This window comes from Octodon degus, unplaced genomic scaffold, assembly GCF_000260255.1.
Source record: "Octodon degus isolate 3935 unplaced genomic scaffold, OctDeg1.0 scaffold00132, whole genome shotgun sequence".
NCBI lineage: Eukaryota > Metazoa > Chordata > Mammalia > Rodentia > Octodontidae > Octodon > Octodon degus.
In genome coordinates, this window is record NW_004524708.1 from 6,804,373 (window position 1) to 6,819,946 (window position 15,574).

At 45.6% G+C, this 15,574-nt stretch overlaps 1 pseudogene; it reads left to right on the plus strand.

Moving 5' to 3' along the window:
- The first annotated feature begins 11,223 nt into the window (after positions 1-11,223).
- On the plus strand, positions 11,224-11,761 carry LOC101573924 (annotated as a pseudogene).
- The last annotated feature ends 3,813 nt before the right edge of the window (positions 11,762-15,574 follow it).

Sequence of the window (15,574 nt, forward strand, 5' to 3'; positions counted from 1 at the left end):
CCACAAATCTAGTTCATGCAGTTAAAGGTAATAAATTGAAAGTTGCTGTCCCCGCCAAGCCTTATGCAGTCATGAGGTGGGGACTTCTAGAGTTTGAGATTAATTCATGATCAAGGCTGGGATTACAGGTCTTAGTACTGCTGGGATTATGAATGTGAGTACTATCCAGCCAGGAGCATGTAGCCTGAACGCAAATTAAGGGAGACAGACTTCCTTTCTGTAGCCACTGTTGCTTCTACTCCTCCCTTGCTCTCTGCTCTTTGCCAGTGCAATGAAATGTTGTCCTCTGCCATGTGTCAGTCTGCCTTGAAGCCAACTGAATGGACTGAACCCTCCAGTAACTGTGAGCTAAATAAGCCTTTCCTTCCCTAAAAAAATAAATAAATAAATAAATAAAAATAGAAAGTTGTCAAAGTGTGTCATTCTCTAGGCTATGTTTGATGCTATTGTTATTGGTAATTGTGTTACTTTAGCAATATAATTATTCTAATCAGTTGTTCTTTCTGGTATACCAAGACTGAGATTTATTTAAGGGCCATAAACAATACTCTAGGCCAGTACTAAAAAAAACAAAACAAACAAACAAACAAACAAACAAAACAGGGGGCAAGTAAGCAGCAACTTCTCATCCCCAATAAATACAAGAGGTAGGATCTTGTAACAATCAAAACCCAAAAGCCAGCTACACCTGGAAGACGCCTCTGAAAAGTAGTCATTTCCTAAAGAGTCTAAATACTAGCAATGTAGTTCCTTGCCATAAGCAATTTACAAGCATCAGCTTAGGAATTAAACTAAAAAAAAAATAGCGAATGAGAAAGCAGTTGAACAAGATGGAAGCTCAGACATCCAGTTCACGGGGAAAGAAGGTGGGACAACCCAAAAGCCACCCACCTGGCCTCTCTGAAGTGGTAACAACAAAGCCCATGAACCAAGCTCTAGGAAAAATCATTTCCCAGATAACTACAGAGATGGTGACCACAATGAAAAATTGCTTAATGACTCTAGAGCAAATATAGATTTTTAAAAATAGAGGCATAGGACTAGGGATATAGCTCAGTAGAGTAACTGCTTTCCTGGCAAGCATAAGGGCCTGAGTTCAAACCCTGGTTCCGCAAAAAAATAAAAGTAAAAATAGAGGCATTTAGGGAAATGGGGAAAACCATGAATACCCAACATAGGAAAGAAATGAAATTTGTAAAACAGATTCAAGGGGCTGGGGAGACAGTAGAATAAACACTTGCCTGGCAAGTACAAGGGTCTGAGTTCAATCCCCAGTTCCAAAAGAAAGAAAGAAAAAAAAAAGCAGATTCAAACAGATATCCAGAACACTAGAAGTTCCACTGAACATATTAGCAAGAGAATAAATCAATGTGAGCATAGACTCTCAGACATAGAAAACAGGCTTGAAGTTATAGAACATGAAAAGAAAGATAATCTTGAAAATAGCAAAGGACCACAAAAATCAATACAGCATCTAATAGATGATGCAAAGAAAAACAACATAATATTGCTTGGAGTCAATGAAAAAGCAAGAGATAGCACAAATATTATTTATTTAAACTATTCATAGATGTCATGGCAGAAAACTTCCCTGGCAGGTAAAAAGAATTTGACATATAGGTGAGACATATAGAACTCCAACTGACCATGATTCAAACAAATCTACAGGTAAGCATATGATAGTCAAGATTCCAGAAATTCAACACAAGAATAAAATATTAAATCTGTTAGAGAAAAGAAACAAATCACCTATAAAAGACAGTCCATCAGAATCACAGCAAACTTCTCAAAACAAACATTGAAGTCAAGAAGAGCTTTGAGAGAAGTATTTCAAGTTCTAAAGCAAAATAAGCTTCAACCTAGATTGATGTGCCCCATAAAATTATGTTTCAGTACTGATGGAGAAGGGTAGGTGAGATAGCTCAGTGGACTAAGCACCTGCTTAGGCAAGTGCAGAGACCCAGGTTCCATCCCTGGTACCACATGCCACACTGGCCCCACCGCTGGGTGCACTGGGCCAGCCACCAGGTCCAGGCATGGTGAAACATCCCTGTAATCCCAGTGCTGGGAAGGTTGAAAGCAGTAGGATCAAAAAAAATTAAAAAATTAAAAAAAAAAAAAAGAAAGCAGGAGGATCACTATGATTCTGAGTAGTTTAGTGAGACCCTGTACCAAATACATTTTTTAAAAAACTGATGGAAAAATAAGATACTTCCATGACAAAGAACACCTGAGAAGTTTATGACCACCATATCAGCACTCCAAAATGTTTTGAGGGACATTCTAGAAAGAGATAACAGGACTGCAACTCCATCAACCCCAACAGAAGGAATCCACCAAGTGAGGCAAGCAATTAAACAGGTGAGGGGAAAAGAGAACCAAAGCCAGGAAAATAACATGACAAGGATAAGTCAATATATATAGTTATGGGGCCGGGGAGATGGCTCAGTAGGATAAGTGCTTGACTGGCAAATGCAAGGATCTGAGTTCAATCCCTGGTTCCACCAAAAAAAAAAAAAATATATATTATATATATATATATATATATATATATATATATCCATAAGGAAACAGTTTAAGCCAGGCATAATGACACATGCTTGTAATCCCAGCACTCAGGAGGTTAAGACAGGAGGATTATTGCAAGTTCAAGGTCAGCCTGGGCTACAAAGTGAGCTAAAGTGCAGCCTAAACTGTATAGTGAGACTCTGTCTAAAAAAGACAAAAACAAACACCCCCATAAAATAGTCAGGGGCAACCCATTTATTCAAGACTCCTCCTGTCTCTTAGGAGCTATTTCTATTCCCCATTCCCCTTCTCCAATAAATTTTCCTGCTTAATTTCAAAGAAAGAAAGAAGAAAGAGAGAGAGAGTAAGAAAAAACAGCCTGGCAGCACTGATCAAGAAACAAGATCCAACAATATGCTGCATACAAGAAACTCACTGAATTCAAAAAGAAATTCATAGTCAAAGGATGGAAAACAATAATCCATGTGATGGGAATGTGAAAAAAAAGCAGAAGTAGCTATTCTATTTGCAGACAAAGTGTATTTTAAGCCAAGATTGATTAAGGGAGACAAACACTACGTCCTTGGAAAGGGGACAAGGGGACAATCCAAGGGGAAGAGATAACAATCAACAAATACCAATGTGCCCAACTATATAAAACAAATAGTAACCAGCATGAAAAATCAAATAAGCACTAATACAATTGTATTGAGGGATCTCAATACCCCACTGTCACAAATAAACAAATCAGATAGACACACACACACACACAAAAAAAAAAAAAAAATCACAACAGAACTACAGACACCCAGAAAAATCATCAATACTTACTTTGAGAACCTATATTCTGGGCTGACCAAACAGCTCAGCGGAGTAAAGCACCTACTTAGGCAGATGCAGGGAGATGCAGGGGCCTGCTGTGCTGGCCCTGTCCCTGGGGTGCTCTGAGACTGGGCATGGTGGCGCACACCTGGAATCCCAGTACTTGGGAGGCTGTAAACAGGAGAATCACTATGAATCTGATCTGTGCAGTGAGACCCTGTGCACTCTGTCTTAAAGACAAAAGAAAGAGAAAGAGAGAGAGAGAGAGAGAGAGAGAGAGAGAGAGAACCTATATTCTAGTAAGATGGAAAACAAAGAATAAATGGATAGATTCCTAGAGACATATGAATTACCAAAGCTGAATGAAGAAGAGCTTCTTTTTTTTTTTTTTTTTGGTACCAGGGATCGAACTCAAGACCTTGTGCTTGCCAAGAAGGCTCTAATGCCACCGAGCTAAATTCCTGGCCCTTCAAGAAGATATACTCTTTTTAAAAATTAAAAAAAAATTAGAATATTTTATTTTTATTTTTGTATTTTAGTACAGGGTCTACAGGGTCTCACTACGTAGATCAGACTTGTAGTGATCCGCCTGTGTTCAGCCTCCCAACAGCTGGAATTCCAGGCACATGCCACCACGCCCAGTCTCAATCACCGCCCCCGTGTGCCCTGGGGGTGGGGATGGCACAGCACACCAGGGATCAAAACTTGGCCAGCCGCCTAAGCAGGTTCTTTAACCCACTGAGCTATTTGGCTGGCCCTTTTAGAATATTTTAATTTTATTTATTTATCTGATACAGGGTTTCACTACACAGTTCAGACTCATAGTGATTCTCCTGTTTCAGCCTCCCCAGTGCCCGGCTTACAGGTGTGTACTACCAGTCCTGGTTTTGGGGCCAGCACGGCACACCTGGTGTTCCAAGGCTGACATGGGCATTCGGTACCTGGGATCGAACTCAGGTCCTTGAGATTGCCAGGCAGGTTCTTGCACCGCCAAGCTATCTCCCAAGCCAAGGAGATATAAATATTCTAAGTAAACCAGTACCAGTAAATGAAATTGAAGAGGTAATTAAAAACTTACCAACAAAGAAAAACCCATGCTTTGATGGATTCATGGCTGAATTTTATGAGAATTTTACAGAAGACCTAATGCAGCTACTTTTCAAATCTAACGAAATTTATTTATGTATTCATTTTTGCAGAACCGGGGATTGAACTCAAGCCCTTGTGCTTGCCAGGGAAGCATTTATTCCACTGAGCCATCTCCCCAGCCCCTCTAGTGAAATTTAAAGAGAAGCAATACTTCTAAACTGATTTCTAGAAGCAAGCACTACTCTGATACCAAAACCAGAGAAGGCTTAAGTAAAAATGAGCTACAAATCAATCTTCCTAATAAACATAGATGCAAAAATCCTTAGTATACTGGCAAACAGAACACAGCAACTCACTGAGAAGATTATACACTGTGACCAAGTAGGAGTCATCCCAGGAATGTAGGAACAGCTCAACATACACAAATCAATAAATATAATATACCATATGCTATAATTAGTGTCCAGTTGCCCCCCAAAGCCTCATGTAATCATGGGCAGCTTCTGGAGTTTGTGATTGATTCTTGATCCAGTTCTGGGATTGCAGGTGTGGGTGCTGCACGCTGGCCTGGGGTGGGCAGAGTCCATAGGGTCTCACAATGTGAGGAGGGGAGAGAGGCTAACTGGCTGCCAGAGCTGCTGCTTCTCTCTTTGCTCTATGCCACTGCCATGAATGGCTGCTCTGTGCAGTGTGCCACTCGGCCTTGGAGCCAGCTGAGTATGGACTGAAACCTCCACTGTGAGCTAAACAAACCTTTTTTTCCTTATTTGTGGGTGTCAGATATTTTTTCCCAACAATGAGAGAAGAGTGACTGAGACACCTTATTAACAGAGTCAAGAACAAAAATCATATGATCATCTCAATAGATGCAGAAAAAGCTTTTAACAAAGTCCAGCACCCATTCATGATAAAAGCCTACAGAAAATTGGAATAGGCGATCTTATCTCAATCTAATAAAAGCTGTTTATGACAAACCAGCAGCCAACATCATATTAAATGGAAATAACTGAAAACTTTCACTCTAAAATCAGGAACAAGACAAGAATGTTTACTATCACCACTCTTATTCAGTTTGGTTCTAGAAACATTACCTAGAGCAATTAGACAAGAGAAAAAAAGAGGAATAAGGATAGGTAAGAAAGAAGTCAATTTATCATTATTTGTGGATATTATGATACTCTACATAGAAGACCCCAAAAAAATTAGATTTAATAAGCAAATTCAGTAACACAGCTGGATACAAAGTCAACACTCAACAGTCACTAGCATTCCTGTACATGAATAATAAACCCACTGAGAGAGAAATCAGGGAAACCACACCCTTTGAGATGCATAATAGTATCTCAAAAAGTGAAACACCTAGGAATCAATCTAATGAAGGAAATAAAAATCTTTAGAATGAAAACTACAGGGCCCTGCAAAAGAAGATTGAAGAAGATACCAGAAAATGAAAAGCTAGCCCTTGTTCTTGGGCAGGAAGAACCAATATAGTGAAAATGGACATACTCCCAAAACTGACATGCAGATTTAATGCAATTCTTTTTTCTTTTCTGTATTTAGGGCAGAGTCTACAGGGTCTCACCACGTAGATCGGACTTGTAGTGATTCTCCTGTTTTCAGCCACCCAAGTGCTGGGAGTACAGGCCTGTGCCACCACATGCAGTCTCGGTTGCTGTCTCATTGTGCCTTGGGGGTGGAGGTGGGACAGCATCGGGGGATCAAACCTGGCAGCTTAGCTCTGCCTAAGCAGGCACTTCAGTCCCCTGAGCTATCAGGCCAGACCTTTAATGCAATTCTAATCGAAATTCCGAGGGGCTGAGGAGATAGCTCAGTAGAATAAGGGCTTGCCTGGCAAGCACAAAGGCCTAAATTCAATCCCCGCTTCCGAAAAAAAAAAAAAAAATCCAAAGCATATATCATAAATTAGAGAAAAAGAAAAAGTTCCTTAAACACATCTAATATCCAGTCAGTTGTTAGTTTGCATCGCCTATATCCTTCAGATGTTTGGACTCTTAAATCTCTTTAATCTATCAGAGCTCCCCTCCTTATTTTTCTGTCTTTTTTAAACATAAACAATTCTTGGAAGCTTCGCATCCAGAACCTAATCTGTTGTGACTGTCGCAAATGCCAGGTCATTAGCTTTTCCCATCTTTTCCTCAACAGCACTCGGCTTCCCCTTAGGGCCATGCCAGTCTCACACTTCTGTGAAGGCCAGGCGGCCCCCATTTCCACCTCCAGGAAGTGCAAACTTATTTCCTGCAGACTTTTGTGATGGGGGGCTGGATTTCTCAAGGCTTTGGTCCTGTGGTTGTCAAGATCTGAGGACTTCAGGAAACTTGTTGGGTGACTCAACAGCAGGCTCTGGGGTACCAAACACCCTGGGTCCTGTGATCCATGCTGTTCACGCAGGAACAAAATTGCTTCAGCAAATGTGGAATGGAAAAATTAGCGCATCTATATGGAACTGTGCCTTATGTAATGTGTGTGAATGGATCACTGGTTGATGGAAAGTAATAAATGAACAATGAGCAATAAATTAATGGCTTAGATGGCTTTGAGGACTCCCTCCAGTCCCTGCTCTTGGTCTCTGGCCCTTTCCTGTCTCTCTGCTTCCTGATCTCTGTGAGGTACACAGCTTGGCCCCCTCCCCTTCTGCCTTGGCCTGAAGCAAAATAATCAGCTGACTGTGGACCAAAACCTCTGATACCATGAGCCAAAATCAATCTTTCCTTTCCTAAGTTACTTTTCCCAGGTATCTGGTCACAGAGGCAGAAAGTTAACACAATCAGTTTGTATACTTTTTTTTTTTTTTGCGGTACCAGGGATTGAACTCAGAACCTTGCGCTTGCCAGGCAAGTGCTTATTCTACTGAGCTATCTCCCTGGCCCAACACAATCAGTTTGGACATAATTAGTTCTTCAGAAAATTTTGTATAATGAAAATGAATGGAAAGGGCTGGTGAGATGGCTCAGTGGTCTAAAGCACCTACTTAGAACAAGCTTAGCAAAGCACAGGGACCGCAGTTCAATCCCCCAGCACCACATGCCAGCCAGCCCCGCCCCCTGGTGAGCTGAGCCCCCTGGTAAGCTGAGCTGGACACACACACACACACACACACACACACACACACACACACACACACACACAATAAAATTAAAAAAAAAATTCTAAAAAAAAAAAAGAATGGAAGTTGGAAAATGTGGACATTTAAATTGGAGGCTGTAGTTGGGTTGTATAAGGTGCTTTTCTGTTCATGGAGCAGGCTTTCCTAGACCTTCCCTGTCCTTGTCCTTGTCCTTGTCCTTGTCCTTGGGAGATTCCCTTCTTTCCTCTTCTCTTGGCCAGATCTCCACAGGAGACGTAAGCCTCCCTGAATGTTCTTGTGTTTTGCCCCAGGTTACTGGCTTTCCCTGGGTACCAGAAGTTTTGTCTGCCCCTTGGTGTCTGAGTCTCTGCTGGCTTCTCCTTACCTCAGTTTCCCTAGCTGCACTCCTTCATGCTGCATGGGGCAATTGCTAGTATGCAAATTCAAGCCAGGCAGAGTGGCACATGCCTGTAATCCCAGCACTCTGGGAGGCTGAGGCAGGAGGATCACAGATTCAAACTCACCCTGGACCCTTTGGTAACTTAGAACCTATCTCAAAATGAAAAATAAAAAAGGGTTGGGGATGTGGCTCAGAGTAAAGGTCCTGCATTCAATCCCCAGTACTGAAAAGAAGGAAGGAAGGAGGGAGAGAAAGAGAAAGACAGAAAAGAAAAAATATTTAAGTGGGAGACAAAACGAAACCTTAGCAGCCGAGGAGTTAACTTCCACCTCAGTTCCTCTCCTGGGCAGCAGTGCCATCCGTGCCTTTTCCTGCAATAGACTCACCCTTTCATTTGGGGGCAGAGGGAGGCCAGGGAGACCACTTCTGTGCGCCACCTTCACAGTTGGAACCTGAGCAAATGACCCAGATGACAGCTGCAGCATGGCACCTGCTGGGAACTCTGCTGATAAATGACCAAGGCTTGTGTTATGGGCTGGATGTGACTTAAGCATGTGTTCCTCAAGGGCCCTGGGCCCACTGTGAAGGAACTCCTGGCCCACAGGATGATGGTATTTGGAGGTGCTGGAGCCTTTGAGGGGCAGGCACATGGTGAAGTCGCCACCACTGCTCTTAGAAGAAAGTTTGGAACCCCAGCCTCTCTAACATCCTGCTAACACACACACACACACACACACACACACACACACACACACCCCTCTCTATCATGATGAAGCTGCAGATGGGAGGGCCTTGGCTAACCCTGGGTCAAGATAGGGCCCCAGCCCTTGAACTTTCCAGTGGACTCAATAAAACTTTGTCCTTTATAATGCCAGCTGCCTCCGGTGTTTTGCTGCAGTGATGCAAACCTGAGTGCTACAGCCTGACTGGTAGGTCCACTTGGTGGGTCAAGGAATTTGTTTAGTTAGGGTGTACTTTAACTGAAAATTTGGGCTGTGGTCATCAACTGATAGTATTACCCAGCAAAACCCCCCAGGCTGCTTTGTGGAAGAGTCAGGAAAAGGAACATGCTGCCTTTGTGCCATGGAAGCTCTTAGGGGCCTCTTCAAGTCCAGGAGGCGGGTGAAGGGCTATACGGCTGGTGAAATTGGATCCAGCGCACCAACCCAGGTACACATCCTCTTTCCTGCTTTCCCCACCACTGACGGTGCTGCAGAGCAGGCGGTCCCTGCTGTCCACCTTTGGGGGTGAAGGTGCTTTGTGCTTCTTGGCCCTTCTGTGAGTGCATGGGACCAGGTGACCTCTGGCCAGTCAGTCACAAGCAGTAATGTCACTCTCTTGTGGCATTTCATCTGTCCAGATCCTAGTGAAGGATGTCACTGGAAGCTGACCCTAGACACCCCATGAGTAAGAGGTATTTGTTACTTTCTATAATTTGGATGTTGGCATAACCTGGAATGTCTCTACTGACCCTAAAAGTGATGCCCAGAAGCTATCTTGTAAAACCTGTTATTGAGAGGGAGAAACAGTCCCTGAGAGGCAGGAGGGTCCCTGAGTGGGTTGCCAAGGACCCCACTTCTCAGGGAAAGTTTCTTTTTTTGGTACCTAGAATTAAACTCAGGACCTTGGGCTTGCCAGGCAGGCATTTGTGCAACTGAGCTATATCCTCGGCCCTAAAAGTTGCTTTTCCCTGCCTAAGCAGGCATTTAGTCCGCTGAGTTATCTCGCCAGCTCAATTTTCATATTTTTTCAACTGAATCCTCTCCCTCTCCCCCCAACCCCTCCCCCTTCCCCCTCCCTCAGCCCCCTGAGTGCTGGGATTACAGCTGTGTGCCACCATGCCTGGCACACTAATTTTCACTTAGTGTGTTTTATTAATTTTTGATGTTGTCAGTTGCTTGCTTCATGGGGCTGGGGATGGACCCTGTGCCTTGTGATGCCAGGCATATGCTTGACTGCTCAGCACAGCCGGGGCCTGTGATCAATTGTTTTTGAAGACTCACTGCCTTTTCTTTATTGCTTTGCAGTTTGGTGAACAGACACAGACACCTACTTACCAGGCACTCCTGTCCACTGGGCCTGTAGATTTCAATTGAGTTAAATTCATGGCTGCAGCTGGCTCAGCAGGACCCTGCTGGAGGTCTGGAAGTTCAAGAAGATACATTCAAATGACAAATGCTAAGGTGGAGGCCGGCGGTCGAGGCAGGACCCAGGGCTACACCAGCCCACAGGTTTGGGAGCTACTCAAGGCCCCACCAGGTATGCTGCTTCTGACTGCATGGTGGCACACCCACTGTGCAGCAGAAAACCTCATATTCTACCCAAAAAGAAGCTCCATCGACTGTTTTGTTTTTGTTTTTTTAGACAGTGTCCCACTAGGTAGTCCAGGCTGGCCTTGGAATTCAAGGTGATCTTCCTGCCTTGGCCTCTAGCATGCTGGGGTCACAGGTATGTGCCACCATGCCCAGCTAAATGATTGTGCTTTGAAGCCCCAGCAGCTGTGAATCCAAGGTGGCAGCGGTGGTGGCCCACTCCTGGCTGGCTCACAGCAGCCCTGCCCCTGGGCTCTGGCGGTGCAGGCAGGGCCCCAGTGGCTCCAGCGTTAGCTCTTGCCTGGGGTGAAGCTGTGGGGTGCAGGCAGGAAGGGTCCAGGAAGAGCTCCTGGGACCCCTCCTAGTTGCTCCCCCAGGCACTGTGGGGGTCAGGAAAGCTCTGAGCACAGGCATTGGACTGAGGGTGGGCAGGAGGCAGGGAGAAAGGCCATATCTCCAGGAATCTTCCAAAGGAAGCCCCTCCTGACTCAGCCTTCAGTTGCAGAGCTCAGAGGAGTTCCTCAGCCCCTCTGGGGAGCCTGAGGCCCAGCCCACAGAGAATGCCCACATCCCCTTCACAGTGTTGGGATTGAGCCTAGGAAGCTGGGTTCAGGGATGGTCGGCTGGTGGTAGGGTCCTGGAGAGCCCGTTTTTTGTTTCTTAGTCCTGGGATCCAAGAGAGCAGCATGCTTAAAAAATGTGTGGTTTCCTGGGGGCGGGGGGGGGGGGCACACTTACAATTCTAGTACTTTGGGAGGCTAAGGCAGGATGATTGCAAATTTCAAAACAGTCAGGCAGTGACTTTGCAAAACTCTGCCTCAGAAAACAAGGGCTGGGGCTGTAACTCAGCGTGAAGACCCTGGACTCAATCCTACCAAAAAAAAAAAAAAAAAAAAAAAAAAAAAAAGAAAAAGAAAAAAGCTTTCACTCAGCGTTAGGAGGCTTTGGTCGGTGTGCCCTGCCGCCTTCCCTCCCGCGTCAGGGACCTGCCCGACTCAGAGGCTGCCATGGCATCAAATGAGGGCAAGTTTTTATTGGAGGGCTGAGTTTTGACACCAATGAGGAGTCGCTGGAGCAGGTCTTCTCCAAATATGGCCAGATCGCTGAAGTGGTGGTGGTGAAAGACAGGGAGGGAGACCCAGCGATCGAGGGGCTTTGGGTTTGTCACCTTTGAAAGTACTGACGATGCCAAGGATGCCATGATGGCTATGAATGGGAAGTCAGTGGACGGGCGACAGATCCGTGTTGACCAGGCTGGGAAGTCTTCCGACAACCGATCCCGACGGTACCGAGGTGGCTCTGCTGGAGGTCGGGGTTCCTTCCGAGGGGGCCGAGGCTATGGTGGGGGCCACGCTGAGTCCCGCAGTGGGGGCTATGGTGGCTCCAGAGACCACTACAGCAGCAGGAGTCGGGGTGGCGGCTACGGTGACCGGAGCTCAGGGGGGTCCTACAGAGACAGCTACGACAGCTACGCTACACACAACGAGTAACAATCTTCCTGCTCAAGACCGTCCTTCCATGGCTGTATATTTAAAGATTTTGGGAGCTGCGCTAAATCGCTGAATCATTGCTGTGTAGTGAACACACCTCCTTGCATCTCCACTTTTGTAGTCATTTCTGTTCCTACCTTGTCAACCCTGCCTGACTGCTTCTGACCCCCGAGATGGCCTCATTACTAGACTTTTGCTTTTTAAGGAAGCGCCGTTTTTAAGTTTTTTGAAGGCATTTTGAAAAGTATTTGAGTTTACGTATTTTTTTTTTCAACCATGAACCATAGCTTTTTAAAAAATTATCGGGGATTGTGTGTTTTGTTTTGTTTTGTTTTTCCAACTTTGTGGTGCTGGGGATCAAACTGAGGGCCTTGAATGTTAGGCCAGCACCCTACCACTGAGTTGTGCCCCAGCTCTGTTAATGGATTTTTGGTTTTGGTTGGCTTTTTTACTGATTTTTTTTTTTTTTTTGGGGGGGGGGTCACCTATGAAATTGGGTGCCTCAATTCATTTTGCTAAGGTTGAATGGACTCTGGATCCGCTCTTTGCCAGAAGCTGAGCAAGCTGTGGCTTTTGGGACTCCGTGTGCTGTTTGAGTGTAGCCTGGTAGGACAGCAGCCTGGCGCGGAGAGGCAGCGAGCCTGCGGGACCGCGCTGAGGCACTGAGGTTTTTGAAGACATTTATTTATAGTGTTTTGTTTTTTTTGTTTTTTGTTTTGTTTTTTTGTTTTGTTTTGTTTTGTTTTTACCAGAAGACGTATGCATACTCCATCGATGTTGTATTTGCAGTGGCTAAGGAATTCTTGTACTCAATTTTCTTTGGCTTTACGAAGCCTATTAAAAGACTGTGTGAAACGGAAAAAAAAAAAAAAAAAAAAAGGCTTAGCTCCATCTCCATAGCATTTAAGTTTGTTTCACACTCAGATTCTATGAATCTTGTTTATTTTTGTTTCAGTACTCAGGGTAAGAGGGCGCCAGAAGGGCTTGTATTTAGACCCCACTCCAGTCACTGGGGAAAAGAAACTTTAAGAAGGTGAACTTTATTTTACTTTGGGTGTGTGAGGGGTGGGAGTCAGGTACTATGTCACTGAGCTATGTCTCCAGCTCTTTTTTTTTTTTTGGTACTGGGGGCTGAACTCAGGGCCTTGTGTATGCTAGGCAAGCACTGTACCACTGAACTAAATCCCCAGCCCTTTATTTTTTTAAGACAGGTTCTCACTATGTCATTCAGAAAAGCCTCAAACTCACAAAGATCTTCCTGCCTCAGCCTCCTTATTGCTAATATTTTTGGTATCTGCCACCACACTTGGCTGTGTGTTATTTAAAAACCAGGGAGCCTCTTGTGCTTCTCCACTCTGCACATCTGTGCTTCATCACTGCCAAAGGCTGGAGGGTCTCCCACACTTAGTCAAAGCAAGGCAGGGGACACTGAATGGACGCAGAAGGTAAAGGAATGCTGGGCTCCCTGATCCCCCACACTTAGCTGCTATCTGGGAACACTGCTGTCAGGGCTCCCCAACAAATAGCCCAGCCAGGAGACCTGCCCAGTGGGAGCCAGGTGTGGCAGTGTGCACCTTGAGGCAGAGTCTTGCAAAGTCACTAAATTGCCCCAGCCAGTAGGGAGGCTGGGGCCAAGGATCAGAAGTTGGAGCCCAGCAGGGAGAGTTGATCTGGCTTTTAGATAACCTTTGAGGCTGTTTCATTCCGAAGGATGTGTGAAAATCCATCAACCTCACAGATTAAATCTGCAAGCAAATGCAGCATTCCTCCCCCTTACCAGAGCTTTCACACCTTCAGTGGCCCTGCCCCTGCTGCTAGCGAGGGAGAGTCCCCTGGGGAGGATGGCCTGGCCGCCTTCTGCTGCTGTGAAGTCTTGGCTGTGAAGTATTTGTGAGGCTTTTGCTAGCAGAACTAGGATTCTGTGAATTTCTGAAGATCTGATAAAAGCCAGGGCTCCTAGCGGGGACCACATCCTCTCCAGGTGGGGGGAGGGAGAGGATGCTGGACAGGACAGTGCTTCCGTGCTGTCCGCATCACATGGTCACATGGGTCCAAAGCCAGCCACACCCCTGTGCCTATCTTGGCCTCTGTCCCCGGGGCCTTGTTCTGCCTGGCCCTCCCGGGATGGCCCTGGAGTCATCCAAGCGCAGCCCAAGTGCACCTCAGCCTTGCACCCTGCCTCAGGGGCAGCTGCTGCACACTAGGGTGCCTGGTCTTGGGGTAGCCCAGGGCTCCTAAAGAGCAGTGTGCCTTGGGTGCTGGGTGGGGATGGCAGGCTTGTAGTGCTCAGCAGAAAGGGACAGTGAGGACCCCACACAGCCATGGCAGGCTTGCAGTCCCAGCTTACCCCCACACCAGCTCTTTGCTACTCTACAACTCTTAGCCTTCAATGGGCTGGGACCCTTCAGAGCTCTTCGGAGAGGTTTTCTAAGGCCTACAGTAAAATGCATAGGATTGCAGGGGAAGGCATGATGGGAACATAGTGTTATCAAAACCCAAAACAATAAACATATGATGGGGTGAGCCATGTGCTTCTCCATCTATGGGTCACCTGCAGGATTGGCAGCTGGTCTGAACAGGACAAGTATTTATTTATTTATTTATTTATTTTGGTGGTAGTAATACTGGAAAGTTAACCCAGAGCTTTCTCTGATCTGTTTATTTATTATTTTATCTTGAGGTAGGTTCTTCCTTAATGAGTAAATTGCCCAGGCTAACTCCAAAACTCAGGACCAACCAGTGTAATCCCAGTACGTGGAAGGCTGCGGCAGGAGGATCACTGTGAGTTTGAGGCCAGCCTGAGGTACAAAGTGAGACTTTGTCTTTAAAAAAAAAAAGGAGAAGCAGGACCATATTAGAAGTAGTGATGAGCAAAACCAATCCTGTTACCTGCGACAACTCTACCGCTGGAAGGAGCAGTGGCCACTGCCTGCCCCCAAGCCGTAGGGTCCTATGTGGACTCCTGGCGAGAGACGCTCAATCTCAGCCGTGGTGGGGATGCCGCCTTCATCTCACCCAAGTCCTGATCTCCTTGACTGTCCTTGCCCGTCCCAGGCTGAGAACCCCACCCCTCTTCCTGGGCAGGCATCTGCTCCCCATTACAGCCCTGTCCCTGCGTCCCCTCCCGTGCCCTTCCGCCCTGAGCCCCAAATGCCAGGCTGCGTCATCCAGATGGGACAGAAGAAAGAGACATTGTGGAAAGGAAGTAAGAAAGCCCTGACTTTTAGAACTGTACTTTGAACAAAAACTGCTGCTTCAGAACACAAAATGTTACTTAAGCCTTGGTTCCTTTCAAGAAACAAACAAACAAAAAAAAAAAATTCCTAACAGTGTGAATGATACGATGAGCTTGTGAAGTGGGCTCTGGGGCCCTGTTTTTCCCCTGTACACTACACTTCCTGCCACAGAGTCAGCCCTCAAAGCAAGATACAGAAGGTACAGGTAAGGAGAGAGCTTAGGGATTAGAGGTAGGGTTAGAGTTTAGAGTTTATGTTTAGAATTAGGGTTAGAGCCAGACATGGTGGTACATGCCTGTAATCCCAGCACTCAGGAGGCCAAGGCAGGAAGATCATTGCAAGTTTGACACCAGCCAGGGTTACAAAGTAAGCTCAAGGCCAGCCTGCTGACCTACATAGCCAGAAAGACAAAATAATAATAATGCGGGGGCCAGGGAGACAGCTCAGTGGAATAAGTGCTTGCTTGGCAAGCTGCAAGGTCCTGAGTTCAATCCCTAGTACCACAAAAAAAAAAAATAAATAAATAAATAAAAAAACCAAAAAAATAAAAACACCTCAATCTTAAGGGCTGGTGAGATGGCTCAGTGGTCTAAAGCACCTACTTAGAACAAGCTTAGCAAAGCACAGGGACC